The sequence below is a fragment of the Dromaius novaehollandiae genome, chromosome W, assembly GCF_036370855.1.
Source record: "Dromaius novaehollandiae isolate bDroNov1 chromosome W, bDroNov1.hap1, whole genome shotgun sequence".
NCBI classification, from domain to species: domain Eukaryota; kingdom Metazoa; phylum Chordata; class Aves; order Casuariiformes; family Dromaiidae; genus Dromaius; species Dromaius novaehollandiae.
The window spans coordinates 55,419,359-55,434,143 of NC_088130.1; the positions used below are offsets into that span (position 1 = coordinate 55,419,359).

The window sequence follows — 14,785 nt, forward strand, 5'->3', positions numbered from 1 at the left end:
CTCCCTAGGAGCTCCCCCCGTCTTGCTGTGATAGTCCACAGCATCACGGACAGAGCCTGGGGCTGCCTTGGGGGCAGGCTCCCCCAGAAATGAGACTGGCTCCAGGAGAGCTGCATTTTGTACCTACGGCAATTTTTTTCAAGGGAAATGCCATAATTCAGCTGCCACAGAAAAGCAAGAATCTGAGATCTGGGCAGGTTTTATGGAGTGGACAGACCTTCAATCTGTTACGGTGCTGTGACCAGTATCCGTACCATGTCCCCTTGCTATTCCTGGCTAGCAGCGAAGACCACGTCATTAAACTGCTGCTCATTTCAGTTCCATTTTTGAAAGCTTAGCTCATCTATTTTGCTCGCTTATCAAATGTAAAGGAGCAAATAAATACAACTGAAGAAAAAGTTGGTGCTCTGATATCCCTCTCGTTCTGGCTACCCATATTTTGCTTGATTTGTGTTGTCACTTGCAGGGAGATGAAAACGGCCTTTTATGGCCCTACTGCGATGGTTACTTTTGTCTTCTATGTGCACAGAGGCAAAGCAATATTGCCTTAGGAATGGGGTCAGCTATTCCACTGGTTCATCGTATACAAAAGGTTTGTAAATGTAAACAAACAATTTTGTTTCTTTTTGCTTAAAATAATGATGCACCTTTTTTTTTTTTTTTTTTTAACTGAGGATAATATTCCCGTCCTTGGCCCTTAGGTCAGCAAGATTTAAAAGAAACCTGCTTGATGTCTCTGTGCAGGAACACCTCGATTAGGCTGCCCAGCATAAAGAAGTTGTGGTGGAGTTCCCACTAGCCAGCTTGCTCAGAAGAAAGGCCGTCGTTGCTCTGCTGGTCCGCACAGGACAGAAGTAAGGGTCCAGTTACTGCCCATTGAGCCGCGAAGCTTGGCAACAAGGAGAAGAAGGATTGACAGTTGTGAGAGGGCACAGGGAAGTCCTTGGCAATGAATTCAGAATGCAAACAATTCCCTTTGCTGCAAGTGTCATTCTTGTAAGCAAAACCCAGCTCGTTTCTTCTTCTTAGGCTTTGCCTCCACCTGCGCTGTTTCACTGGCAAACCAACACTGCTGCTTGGCAAGAGCAGAGTACGTTTGTACACTTACCTCATAGGGTGAGCTCCAACCTTGGAAACCAGAGTCAGTACTCAGCGAGAAGTCCTGTTTACTCTGTATCTTTTTAGGGGCCGCTCACAAAAGGCAGATAGGTTGGTACTTTCAGTAACAGTCTCATTCTTTGCAGGTTTCTGCAGGATCTTGTTTGTGTTTAATGGGTCTTTTGGTGATAAATGACTCATTCTGCTCTGAACTGAAAGTAGCTGGCCTTTCTTCTGTGCAGTTCCTGAAAATGTGCCAAAGCACCTCGCTGCTCTGCTTTACATAGCTTGACTATATTTAGTATGTGCTATACCACAAACTTTAAGACAGTCTGTGAATCTTGCCTTTGTTCAAGAGGTGAAATGATTGTAGGCTGTTGTCTCAATTAGGGGAACATTAACATGCTTTACTGTCTCCTAGTTGTCCAGCTTCATATCTTTCTTCTTAAACCTTCAGCACTGTGTGCCACATAAAAACAACGTTACTGGTTCGTATACTGTGTGGGAAGGGAGGAGAAAACATCAGCAAGATTTTTTTTTTTAAGATATATTGAACCCTTGGGCAGACTTCTTCCCCACAATTTTCTCCTTTTATTCAGAGAAGATAAATGGGCAGATAAAATGTGAATTAGTTTCTTTCTTACAGTTGAACTGGGATACTTTTACAGGGCAATCACTAAGTGCTGGTTTACCACCTGCTGGTTCGTGGTGTTTTGTACTAAAGAGATTTCATTTGTGAAAGACGAAGCAAAACTATGTTGAAAAATTGAGAATTGGGGAATTCTCTACCACAATGCTTTTAAATTTTATTTTTAATTGGAATATATTTGTCAAAATGGAAGCATTTTGTGGGAACATCAATTTTCATGAAAGTCTGGTGGAAAGCCGGCAGGCTTTCTGTTTATTAAAACATCTGAAATTGATTTATTTCTTGTGGTATTTTGGAAGCCTTAGTGCAGTCGTGTGGCTCCTAAGCACCTCTAGGTTCTCCTTGTGGATCGTCCCACAGCTCAGAAATCCCAATTTCACAACTTCTCAGCATTTCAGCAGTCTTGTGGACCTGGCTCTAGGAATTTGCAGGCTCCTGAGCTACTCAGTGTTTAGAAGCTTTGACTCTTTTAAAAAGATGAAAATGAAATATCACTGTGATTTCTGGAAATCTGTGAATTTCCCAGTGACAATTCAGTGGAGATATTTTGCATTATCGTGAGAAAGATTGCTGCTGTTGGAGTTTGACCTTTCCTTCCACACTAGAAATCCAAGTTGATTAAAACTTCCTACTACTTTGCAGATTTACAGACCAGTCAATAATGGTCTGCATATTACAATCCAATTTTTCAAAAGTGGTTTCGGATTTTGTTTCTTACTTGCTTCATTTAAGAAGATCAGACTTTCAGAGAACAGCCGAAGTCTAAGGAGCATCCCTTATAACTAGCAGCTCTGAATTAGAATACCTAGTTTAAATGGTAAACAGAGGCTCCTCCACTTTAAAAAATGTCATCTTATGTAACCTTTTTATAATCGTATATGAGGCTTGAGCAAAAGAAGTCCTGGAAGTGCAGTCAATATTGTGTAATAATTTGTGATCTGACTTGCTGTTTTTTGTAGGAAGGGGGAAAGCTAGTGAAGTGCTTGCCTCAGCACATTTTAGGGCATTTTACAGGGTTACTGTTTGTACCTGGAATTTGTGCAAGACCTTCCCAGAAATGGGTTCACAGAAACAGATTCCCAAAGTGCCATATTTGAAAAACACCTTGAAAATTACTGTGATGATTTTAGGAGCTCTGCTAAGAAGCTTAGCAGCATAATTCAGTGGCTGGCACTGTCTTCTGATATATTGGAGGTTCAAAACCTCAAAAGTATGCTTACGGCAGGAAACTGATTTCTACCAGTTGCTCCCAGAGTCTCTCTCTGAAGCATGACCATTAAAAGGGCTGTGGCAGTTTCAGCACATCTGCGCTTATGCTTTTAACACCAAAATCTCTGTATTCTAATTTTGTCTTTAGTATCTGAAGAAATGCGCAAATAGAAGCAGATGTCTTTGGGAACAAAATTAGCAGAAACTTAGGAGCTAGTCCAGATTCCTTGGGAATCCATATTTTCTCGGTTGAGCTTGGCGGGTCCTGCTTTTTACGCAACTGTGTTAAAGGGAATTTGCAACTGCTTTTGAACCAGCTGCCCAAAAATGTGAACTTATTTGGAACCAATGCAAAAATGATGCTCCAGTGCTATCAGGGGACACGCGTTCCCCTTTTAGAAAAAGAGCTGTCAGTGTCTGGGAGAAAGCGGTGGCCGCTCGCTGCATCCTGGGAGAGGGACAGCTTTGACCCGCCCCGTGGCCACCCCTGTGGGTGACTCAGGAATTTCGACGATGGGTTTGGGATGAAGCCACGCTCATTCCTTGGCTGGCAGGAGAGTCTGCGTGATGCCGGAAACTCCTGAAGATGGAGAGAATAAAATGGAAAGGGCAGGGCTGCTTAAAAAAGGCTTAAAATAAAAGTGCTCTTGTAATCATCGAATAATTATAAAATGTCAACAATTCCAAAGCTTGAGAGAAGTATATTAAAGATGGCACTGCTCAATGAAGAATGACATACTCTTTCCAAAATATCATTAGCTTCCTTGGTATATAGGAGCTGGGCATACACACTTCCTCCCACTCTGTCTCGCCACTTTCTTGCTTTCCTGACTGTATGTAAAAAACATTAAAAATGGAATGGAATTAATGGAAATTACAGGACACTGAATTAATGGAAAAGCTCTCTCTGTGGACTTCTAGTACTGTACACAACCATGCCATGTTAGTGAGACATGAGTTATTCTAATTTACAGTCTTCATCTTACTAATCAGAATGAGTCATTTAAATGTAAGTGCTTGCAAATTAATACTGAGCCTTTCTGTACATGGGGCAGCGACTCATGAGAGAAACTCAGTGGTCCAAATTACGTTGTGACCAGTGAGAAAATGGGAAGGGACGCAATTTACAGACTAAAGATTTCCTGTTACATTGTTATTTTAGTGTATTCGTAGGACCACATTTGATAGAAATATTATAATTTTTTTAACTCTGTGGGTAGAGGATCCTTTTCATTTAAGTATTACGGTGCTTACATAGATGGTCAGTTTTTCCTTTCTTTCACTTCTTGTTTCTATTTTACATATAAAAATTTTTGTGAAAAACACTGGTCATCTTTCAAGACTCCTTAAGTCGCTGTGATGGGGTAGTTAGTGGGATTAAATAGAATTCCCTTTTTAGTATTAATCATAATGAAATACAGATGTTTGATGTCCTCCCTTTTTGTCAGTGGCTGCACTTCAGAGCAACATTTCTGATCTGCTAACAGAGCTGCAAAAAGTGTAACTGTATTCCCAAAGGCGACCATTTCCAACTATATTTGCTCTGAAACAATGTTTGTTTCTATTATTTGCTTACATGAAAGCACACAATCAAAGGGCTGTTCATATTTGTGTTGCATGATCATTTGACCTTTCCCCCCGCCTTGCTTAACTAAGGTATCATTTTTAAATTAAAAACATTTTCTCCCACGTTACTAATTCCAGACGCTGTGAAAAAAACAATAATGAATCAGTCCGCTATGTTGCCATGCATTTACTGTAAGATCTTAATTATTAATGCCTTCTCAAATAATTAACTTCTCAAGGATTACTGAATCCCTCAAAGATAGCAAGCTCTCTCTTTAAGGTCCTGAGAACAGAATATTCAGCTTTAATTGACCTCAGTGAAATTGGTTAAGTGCTTAGATGAAAGTCCTATCGAATGACATTTAGGCACATGATCCTATTCCCATAAAGCTGATGGGTATTTTGCAACTGACTGGAATGGAAATAGGATCAGATTGGTCTGGTAAAGTATAGTCCTTTATAAATGACATTTAATAGCAATTTGGTTTGTAGAATGGAGGACTCGCACTTAGCCACAGTCCTGCGCATCAGCTGAGTCACGGCAGTGTCCGCGTGCGCACTCCTCGTCTGCAGCACGGCACAGGAATTTGTCCCAGCTTGCTGCTTTTTCACTGAGGCTCAGCTAATTCAAATTATTTCACATTTGCCTAGGGCAGGGAGCCTTCACGCACAATTACCGCAGCTCAGCTAACGAACAGTAACTTGGCAAATAGTAGCAAGTAAATTTGATTGTTTATGGCCATGCTTATATGCATAGCCGTGACTGGATCGAAATGACACTTTGGAAAGCTTAGATCCACTCTAAGATTTTACTTCCGAACCCGACAATTGAAAAGAGAAGAAAGTATTCAGCCGAGGAACCTGAGCAGACCTGCATGTTAAAATACTTTTTAACCATGCTGCAGCATTGGTTTTGGGATGCCCTTATATACAGCGATTTCCTTTCCTTGTGTAGGATTTCATTTCAGTATAACCGTGGTGTATCAGAAAAGGCAGTTCTGCCTGAAACAGTCACATCTGCAGCCTATTTCTGAGAAGCCAACGCTTTGTCCTCAGCTTGATAGACCCATGAAAGAGGTTAAGGCACGACCTTAACCGAGGGCCAGACACACATGAGAACGACTGAGTTAGTGTCAAGATACTCGTGATCTCCCTGCAGTGTTTATTTAGAGGTGACTTGAGTGGGGGTGGCACATGTGCCTTTTAATCCTTGGGGGGACTCCTCGAGCGCTCTCCTGCCCTTGCTTTCTGAGGCCCCGCGTACATAGAGAGTCCCCGCTCCTTGCCCCGGGACGTGTGCAGCCTTTGGTGGCACCACCGTTGGCACGTCCCAGCGAGCCGCACGGCCTGAAATCCCTGCTCGCCGCCATCCCTGGCAAAATGTGGAGCTAACCCTCTGGGCACAAAAAGCATGGTTTTCAGGGCCTCAGGCACAACAAAAGCGCGAATTTTACGTAAAGGCATTTAGGAGGCTTTTAGGCCATAGGGCTGATGTGCAGTGCCACAGTATGTTAGCCAATACAGCAGCTGATTAATCTCATAACAAATCTGTTGCAGATAAAACACGAAACAAATCAAAGTGACTTGTTATGTAATCCTGGCATTTTTCACGGTTGTTGTTGGCCCACTGTTACCCAGCTACTGCCTGGTGATAAAAACAATCACAGGTGAATGTGATTTCATCCAGCACCTTAATACACTATACATATAATAAATATAGCTCTTAATTTAGATTCTGACAAGCTAGTATTGTAATTCAAAGTTCGCTATATTTTCCTGTCACCCACACCTAGATAGATATAATCCATTCCAAACATGCAAGCAATTTTAGTGAGTTATATGTCTTCTTAAAAAGAAATCCTCCCTTAGCATGCGTCTAGTTGTGTTACCTTTCTACTGATAGCTACCGAATCCAGAAGTCTAAATTATTCCTTGACATGCTTCTTTCTTGTTACGGTGGACGGGGATAGGGGAACTATGTCATATATGCAGCAGAAGTTGTGGCTCAGCTGGAGCTTTTGGGACCACTGATGTTTAATTAATCAATATCTGTGTTCGGCTGTTACCTAGGCTTTGTTTTCCCTCTTGATTTTCCATGTTTCTGTGCTCTTGCAGTATTTCTAATCTTACCAATGTTACGAATGGCTGGTACCTGAAATACTAGAAGTAAAACAAAAAGTCTACAGAAAGATAAAACCTCTGAAAAGCATGCAAAAAAATCTTCAGATAATTTTCAGGTTTCCAAATGCAAACCAGCATAAATCTATAGCAATTTTGCAGAAGGGGATGAAATGAAAAGCAGGATAAGGATTCATCATTTGTTTTAATGCTAACAAGAACTCTGTTCTAAATATTACATTACTACTTTAAACATTTTGGCCAAGTTTACTACATTATATGCTATTAGATGTAGATTTTCATTAGATTATTTTTCCTCTCTCAGTTTTTTCTTCCTGTTTCCTCAGTCTCTCTAAAGTTAGGACTCTGGCCATTCTTAGTTGAACCAAATCAGAAAAATTCAGTGCTGAGCTTTATCTGTCACTAATAGACAAAACACCCCAAACATATATATTACACAGCAGAGCTGCGTGAAATGATCTCATATGCATGACGCTAGCTTGCTTGAAGGTTTCATTAAAAAGCTGCTTGCTAAGAAGATCACTTCAATATGCTTCCTGGACCCAATTTTAGAAAAGAAGATATGTTTCTGTATTGAAACTGGACGGACGAAATGAATGAATGAAATGAATGAAAATTCTCAGAGAAAAGAGGTGAAATTCAGTGAATGTGAGTTATGTGATCTCATCTTGGGGCTTTGAATTATTTGCCTCTGAAAGGCACACTGTAAAATGTGTGGGATTTCCATGAAGAGAGAAACCCAGAAATAATTTGTTTGCTCCACACAATATGGGTTTTTTTGTAGAACAGAGAGCTAGAGGCAGCACACTGTCAGACGCTTGAGAAGTGTTACAATGCTCAGTAATGCAAGCCCCGGAGTGCCTTAATACAGTTATAAAATGGATCTGTGTAGCTATAAAAAGAACGAGTAAAAAGCATTAAACCTCTCTGAGTAATTTCAAGGTCTGCATCACAATGCACTGATGTCATTCCCTATAATTACTAAGCCATAATCAAAGAATAATGATTCACCATTAGGCCATCAGATTTCTTGAGTTCACAGGATAGTCAACAAGAGAAAAAAAAGACAAAGGAATTTAGGAATTGCCACACAAGAAAAAACATTCATCTTATCTAGTGTTTTGGGTTATGAAGTATGTAGTACATGATACTTAAAAGTCTCACAGTAGACATTTATACTTCAGGTAAAAAAAAATATGAATTCTAGGCAGTTTTATTCTGACTCATGAGGATTTGCAGACAACTCCGGTCATTCTCATTTTTCAAAATGAAAGTTACTTGCTTCTGCAGAAAACATCTTTGCTTCCAGAGACATTGCAGGTTTGAGTACAGCTGGCTGACTTTGTGTTGCATGAAAGTTTATGTCCTGTTCTGTACTTTTCAGCTTTTTTTTGCATCTTTGGCATACCATCTCTTAATCTTCTTATGGCTTTTAAAATAAATGTTCTGCCTGAAAAATCTCGCTATATCTTTTCTCCAGAGTATATTCTATATTATCTCTGAGGCCTTTCTCAAGGTTTCTAGGGGATCCTGTTCCTGAGACAAACTCTTCCCACTTATCTGAAAGGAATGGCCATTCCCATTCCATGCATACAATCTAGATCAGTGCAGCTGAGGCACACACATGTACCTGACACTGCGTTGTTCAAATCCGCTCACCACCTATTTTATTTACCCGCACATCACTGTAACACAGCAAATCCAACTGTGGCCAGTTTTATAGCAGGTGAACTGAAGCATACAGAGTTGACACACAAATCAAATCAATTGAGTATCAAAATCCCTCTGTAGAAACCTTAATCACAACTGACCCTAGCTTTTAAGTTATTTGAAAGTGATACCAATACTAAGACCTCCATAGAAAGGAAAACGTCTGGACATATTTGCATGACATCTGGCTGCAGAATGACAGCATTTAGCAAATACTAGTGATTCGTGTATCTGGGAGAGAATTCTGGTTCCTCACATGCTGGACCCTCCTGCCCAGCTGTGGGCTGAGCTGCACAGTCACAGGAGACCATGGAGGAGGAAATGTGCCTGACTTCCCTGGGAGTTCCTCTCTGGTTTTGCAGAGATTCATGTGTAATTTCTCATTTCACGCTAATATTTAATTCTTTCTAGTATGTCAAGCAAAGCCCAGAACCATGACAATTTAACGAAAACACTGACAAGTTTGTTTTACACCATTTGGCTGGTGCCGGCCTTTGAAACACTTCCATAAGTCAACAGCAGGAGAGTGAGAAGAGAGGGAACATTTGTCAGGCTTGCACAAGAGCACTGACATTTTTGAGGAGAGAAGGAATGACCTAAAAAGCATTTTCAGAGGTGCCAATGAAAAAAGGATTTGTTCCATTACAGATCACCCGTTCCCCTCCTGATTTACACACGTCATTTATACCACCTGTCACTTTTAATTAGCTCCTAACAGAAAGGAGGAGAACCCATTATTAAGAACACTGATTCTTCAGGCTGTAGATGCCTTTGGCATCCTGAAAGCCCTGGAACAGCATCCCTATTCTCCTGCATTAATTCTTTATATACTTTTTGCAGAGCAGCAGACCATGCAGTCTGCGTATTTGGGGGATTTTATTTTCCTAACTCTATTTACAACACACAGATTTTGCCTAGAGGAAGTATACTTGGGCATATCTGGCACCTGAGGTATAACATTTCTGGAAATGAAGCATTCTCTAGAACGAATCTTCCACAAATATGCTGCAAAGGTGAAATAGCATTTTGTCCAAATAAGCAGGTTTTGTCACCATTTAACTACTGATTGTGTTGAGAACAGGAGTTGTTCTCTTTGACTGGTATTGTTCAGAATAAACTGTTTAATAGTTCTAAGGGGATTTAGCCAGCACGTGGAGGAGCTAGAAATGAACAGAACCGTTGGCTAATTGAAAATAATATGATCCATTATTGGCTTTCATTGGCTTTCCCAGTGGGCATTTCCTTCCAGTAAATGCTCCCAACTAAATGAGATTTAGTGAATTTTGTCTGTGCCGTCAAGCATTAGTAAATTACTTAAAAATCCATATATTCATTGAAAAAATGAGGGGCAGAGGGAGAAGAGTATGAAGTCCTCTGTCTGGAAGGGAACACATTTCAGCCCTGCTTCTGCTGTCAGGAAAGTCAGCAAGAGCAGGGTCAAACCATGCAGAATGCATAATTAAGGAAGTGTAACCCTTAAAGGAGGTTTTTCAAGTCTTTCCAAAGCAAAAAAAAATTGTTACCGTAATGGCTGCAAATAATCAGTATAAAATACATGAGTTCTCTTTTGCCAAATGTCACATTTATTCCTGTATGGTAACATCATTGCTCTACTTCACGACAACAGGATTTATTAGCTACTTTTTTGGAATGTGACTTCTAGCATTATGAGGATGGCCACAGTTATGAGTCTTTTTTCAGGAAACTAGCTATTTCTCATTATCGATCACTTGTAGGGAAGCAGAGGGATGAATTTCAAGGCTCTTCTTCCTCTTTACTCAATGCTAATGACCCCACATCATTGGGGTCCCAGCCCCCAGATTGAGAATACATTGTATATTCCTTAATATTTCTAATGGTGTTATTTCCCTCAGACAGACTAATTAAAATCTACAAAATAACTGGACAGAATTCTTTTATTTTTCATTCTCATGATCTGTTAACAAAAATGATGACTGGCCGCTGTACCTTGTGCTTCGCATCATCCTCCTGAGGCACCTGGAGCTGTAGTCCCAGGCACTGCATGATGCCAGCTTCCTTCCACAGCCCTAGGCAGAGAGGACTCATCAGCAGGTAACGATGTGATTGCACTTTACTACCCATCCCTATTTTGGGGCCACTCACATCACATAACTCAGCTCCCCACTACCACAGCCACCTTTCCAACCAAGGAGCATTACCTCTGCTTGAAATAAGTTGCTGTTTCCTTCCATATTTATACTTGGTGTAATGATAACTTTAGGAGCTATAGCCATGAACAAGGACTTCCGCATGCCAGATTAAGCATAAGAAAAGATGACTGCCCGCTGAGAAAGGTTTACAGTGACAACAGCCCTGTTTCCTGGCAGGATGACTTCTCGCAGAGGGAAAATAAAATTACAATGGCCAGTCATCATTTTTGTTATAATTTATGTATTTATGCATATGTATTTGGACATAAGAAAATGTGGTGCATACATGTGCTGATTATTCCTAAAAGTTTCACAGCTGCCTTGAGAAAGGGAATGGCACTACCTCAGTACTTCTAGTGTTAATAGTAGCAATACCTTCTAACCAATATCACAACTGTAAGCAGGAGATGAAAGGAAAATACATTAAGAAATCAAGTGTTGACTGCGGGAGGTAGAATAATGAGTCAACCATATGGGAAATTAAGGTCATGAAATGCTTGCCTGCATCTTACTCAGGGAGTTGCCTGGAAGGTTAGCAGTGAAACCTGAAACTATATGAAACTGGCTTGGTTTTATATTGCATTGCAACTTTGAAATTCACGGTAGATTTCTCAAAACAGGCCACAAAAGGCCTGCAGGAAAGCAGTGTGGTGCCATGACTCTTTCAGCCAGCAGAGACAGGAGCTGTAAGCCCAAAGGCTCAGTGCGGCACAGTGTGGCTCTGTTTGGGGGCTGGCCACCATACAGTTGAACGTGCACAGCCTGAACTGAAAGTCCCTGCTGAAAGACCACTGTGCTGTGTGCATGCATCCAGAGAAGTCCTGAAACATGAGCCTGCAACTAGACAAAAATAAAGAGTAATGAAATACTTGCTTAAGTCTGGACGTGAGGCAATAAGACAATCTCAATAGTATTTTTATTCATTGGGTCCTACACCAACATCTTCCAGTAACCTGCATCTGCTAGCTTCCAGTTTCTGGCATGGCTTTTTGGCAGATGCAGTTTCCCTGTCACGCATGAGGGATGTTTGGTTTCTGCCGAGACCAAAAGACTCTGCTTTTGAAGAGGTACTGAAAACTAAACTAAAATAAAACCTTTCTCTTCCATTGTCAGAGTCATCCTTAAGGCTCTCCATTTTTATCTTCCTAGCGTGTCTCGTTGAGACCTAAGTCTCTCTTTGAGATCCAAGTCTCTTTATTCGCTTCTTCAAAAGCCCTTTTCAGAACTCAGCAAAGTCTGGAAGGATACAGAAGGCAGGATTCATTTTTCCTATGCTGGATGTCTCCAGCAAAGATACCTACTTGCAAGGCTGTTGTTTACACTCTGTGCTCCGAGGAAAACCAGGCACTTCCTGGGAACAATTCCTCTTATTCTAAAGTAGACATCTGACATAGCTCAAATGAATCATGCTCTGGAAGCGTCTATTTCTCTCAGTTGACTACAGAGGGAGTCTAGAAAGCTCCCCGTCAAATCCAAGTGATGTTTGCAAATGAATCCCGCCTACTCTCACTATCTCCGGATGCACCTATGTCACAAGCGCAGAGAAACCTAAGCTGTCTCCCTGCAAGCCAGCTTTGGTTTGAAATAGTATACCTGTGACCCTGTGACCCTGTGACTGTTCTAAGAAGGCTTATTAATCTCCAAATAAAATTTTATTAGGTTAGGCACAGAACTGCATAACCTGGCTTTGTTGCAGTTGTACAGGAACTGGTCTTTTGCATGACTCCAGGAAGGTTTACTAGCACAGGCTGGCAGCAATGCAGGAGCGCTCTGCCTGGCACTTCATTTCACCTGGAAGACATAGACCTAAATAACCTCACACTTCCTTCCTGACTTCTCAGGAAGAGAAGCATAACAGCCTCAGAGCATAACAGCCTTTAATTCTCCTGAACCAACATTTCTGATCAGGAGCACCAGTCCTCTGTGCTGAACTTTGGTGTATGTAAGGCCGGACCTTTAGCTCTTCAAAGGTGTCTGCTCCTGCAACAAACAGTGGGCAGTTCTAAGATTTCTTTTGTCATAGTTATATTATGCTTTTTGTTCTCAAGCATATTTTTTGTCCGTCCGTTTTTTTTTTTTTTTTTTTTTTGCTTGTTAGGAGAATTCATTCCTTCATACATAAGAGGCAATGAATGCCCAGAGGCCACCCACTCAATGAGCCATACTTTCCTAATACACAGACCACTTCCTGCAGATTTGGGCTTTTTGTTTGATATGGTTTTGAGCTTATCCATTTCCTTTTTTATCCGTGCCACCAGTGTGGAAAAATAAAATCTCAAAGCTCAATAGTTAGTTGCACACGTCCTGTTGACCTCTTGCCCAGGCTGATGACGAGGGTAGTCCTATAAGGTAGAGGCTGCATTATCTGCAACGACATGCTCTCGGCACTGTTCAAGTCCACAGTCTCATGACATGCCTGACCAAGCAAAGGCATGCTGCTTTCCATGCACATCCCAGGGAGCAGATTTAACTTCTGGGAGTTGAACTGTCCCTTCGGCTCTTGCTGCTGCCCTGGGTAAAGGTAGCTGTGGGAGTACTGGTAGGACATGCTGGGAAATAGACCAAACTTTTCCGCTTCCAGACTTCCCCACTGCCTATATGGGGTATGGATGGTACACGTGGCACCAGCTCACATCTGTACTGAAAGCACTTGCAGAGCAAACTAGAGCAGTGGTAGCCTATCTGCTTAGTACTGGTATGGAGAAGGGACCAAAGTACCACAGTTCGTAAGCAGCCCCTAAGCAATAGGATATAGTTGCTTTTCCTGCTTGGACGAGGGTATTACTTATTTTCCATCTTACTACAATTGATATGTTTATACTCTCTCCCTCTTGGCCTCACAGATGCATATTGAAATATTTATCTTAAAATAGTACATTCACATGTGGATTAGTCACTTTCTGAACAGCAGCATCTGAGACTTTCAGTTATCAATACTGGTTCTTGCAGTACTTTCTGCAGAATTTGAATGTACAGATATAGCCACTGACTGGAGGTCCAAAATATTTAACAAAAAAGAGAGCCTAATACAGCTTTAAAATTGCCATCTTTTCTAAGTCTATAATATCACTTGAATGTGACTTCAAGAAGAATTCAGAACCCGATTCCTGGACCAGGATTAGCATTTCTCATTCTCCTGCAAATCACATAAAGGAAATAAATGTGAGAGCTATCTACCAACAGTAATGATGTCTTTCAACTCTTCATCTGCTAACACTGCCAAAAAGTAGCAATTAAGATTATGCAAAAAATTGTATTTCCCCTCTATAATTAGAATAGAAGTCATCTGCAATAACTGATGCCTGACTAGTGTTTGTTTATAATGACCTTTCTTGTATATATGAATTTCTAAGACAGCTCATATAAAGAGGAACAAAAGCTATGATCACACTCTCCAGTGCTCGTCAATTGATTAAAAATGCAACAGAACTTTTCAGCAACAATTCATTTTGACTGTTGGTAAAGTTTTAGGTCAAATACTCTGTATTTTAGGAGTTACCTCAACTTTAGAAGGATCTTATCGCTACAGTTCTCTCCCTCTCCTTCACATTCCCCCTTTTTCAGAGCAAAAAAGAGTGTATTTTGCACAACTTTTGGTTGTAAGTTTAGCCAAACTTCTCACAGACAAAACAGCTGCAGGGTTTAGTCTTGGCTCACATATGCTGCTGTTAAGAATGCTCCGATGCCAGCATCAGGGAGCATGAGATCATACAATGTTTATAGACCAGAAGGGCATCAAATGTAGGAAATTGCCTAGTTATTTCCTTTACTAAGTACAAAACATTATATTTATTAGTCATTTAATTATGATTTCAAAAATGAATTTGTAATGATGAAGGGAGGACCGTATTAGTTAATAATTAGGAAAATAAGAAACCTGCATGTATTCAAATAAGTCCAGCCCTTCGGTTTCCTGGATGACAAACGTGTAGGAAATATAATTTAATAAGGTATGCTATCTTATTTTGGAAGCATGGGAACGAGTTGTCCCACTGAAAATGGAGATGGCATTTCAGCAGGACTATATTGCTCTGTTTACAGAAATTTTGCATCCTTTAAAGCACAGGCATTTTGACCATGATTCACGTGCTTATATTTTTACCTGTAGGATATATTATTTCAAGCAACACACTATGCCCTATGAAATAAATGGAATATAACAAGCTAGTAAGTGCACATTTCACTGAACTGGGCTCCCTGAGCAGTTACTGAATATTATATTTTTTTCATAAAGCTTAACAAT

At 40.7% G+C, this 14,785-nt stretch overlaps 1 long non-coding RNA gene across 4 annotated transcripts in view; it reads right to left on the reverse strand.

Annotated features, from left to right (window-relative positions):
* Positions 1 to 14,785, reverse strand: part of LOC112983599 (uncharacterized) — a 152,239-nt gene that overhangs the window by 11,060 nt on the left and 126,394 nt on the right. For 3 of the 4 annotated variants that reach the window (XR_003259267.2, XR_003259265.2, XR_003259266.2), the window contains one exon: positions 656 to 3,536. This is a non-coding gene — a long non-coding RNA (uncharacterized LOC112983599). Of the gene's footprint in view, positions 1 to 655; positions 3,537 to 14,785 lie in introns of those variants that run through there. The other variant, XR_010385563.1, reaches the window with a different exon arrangement.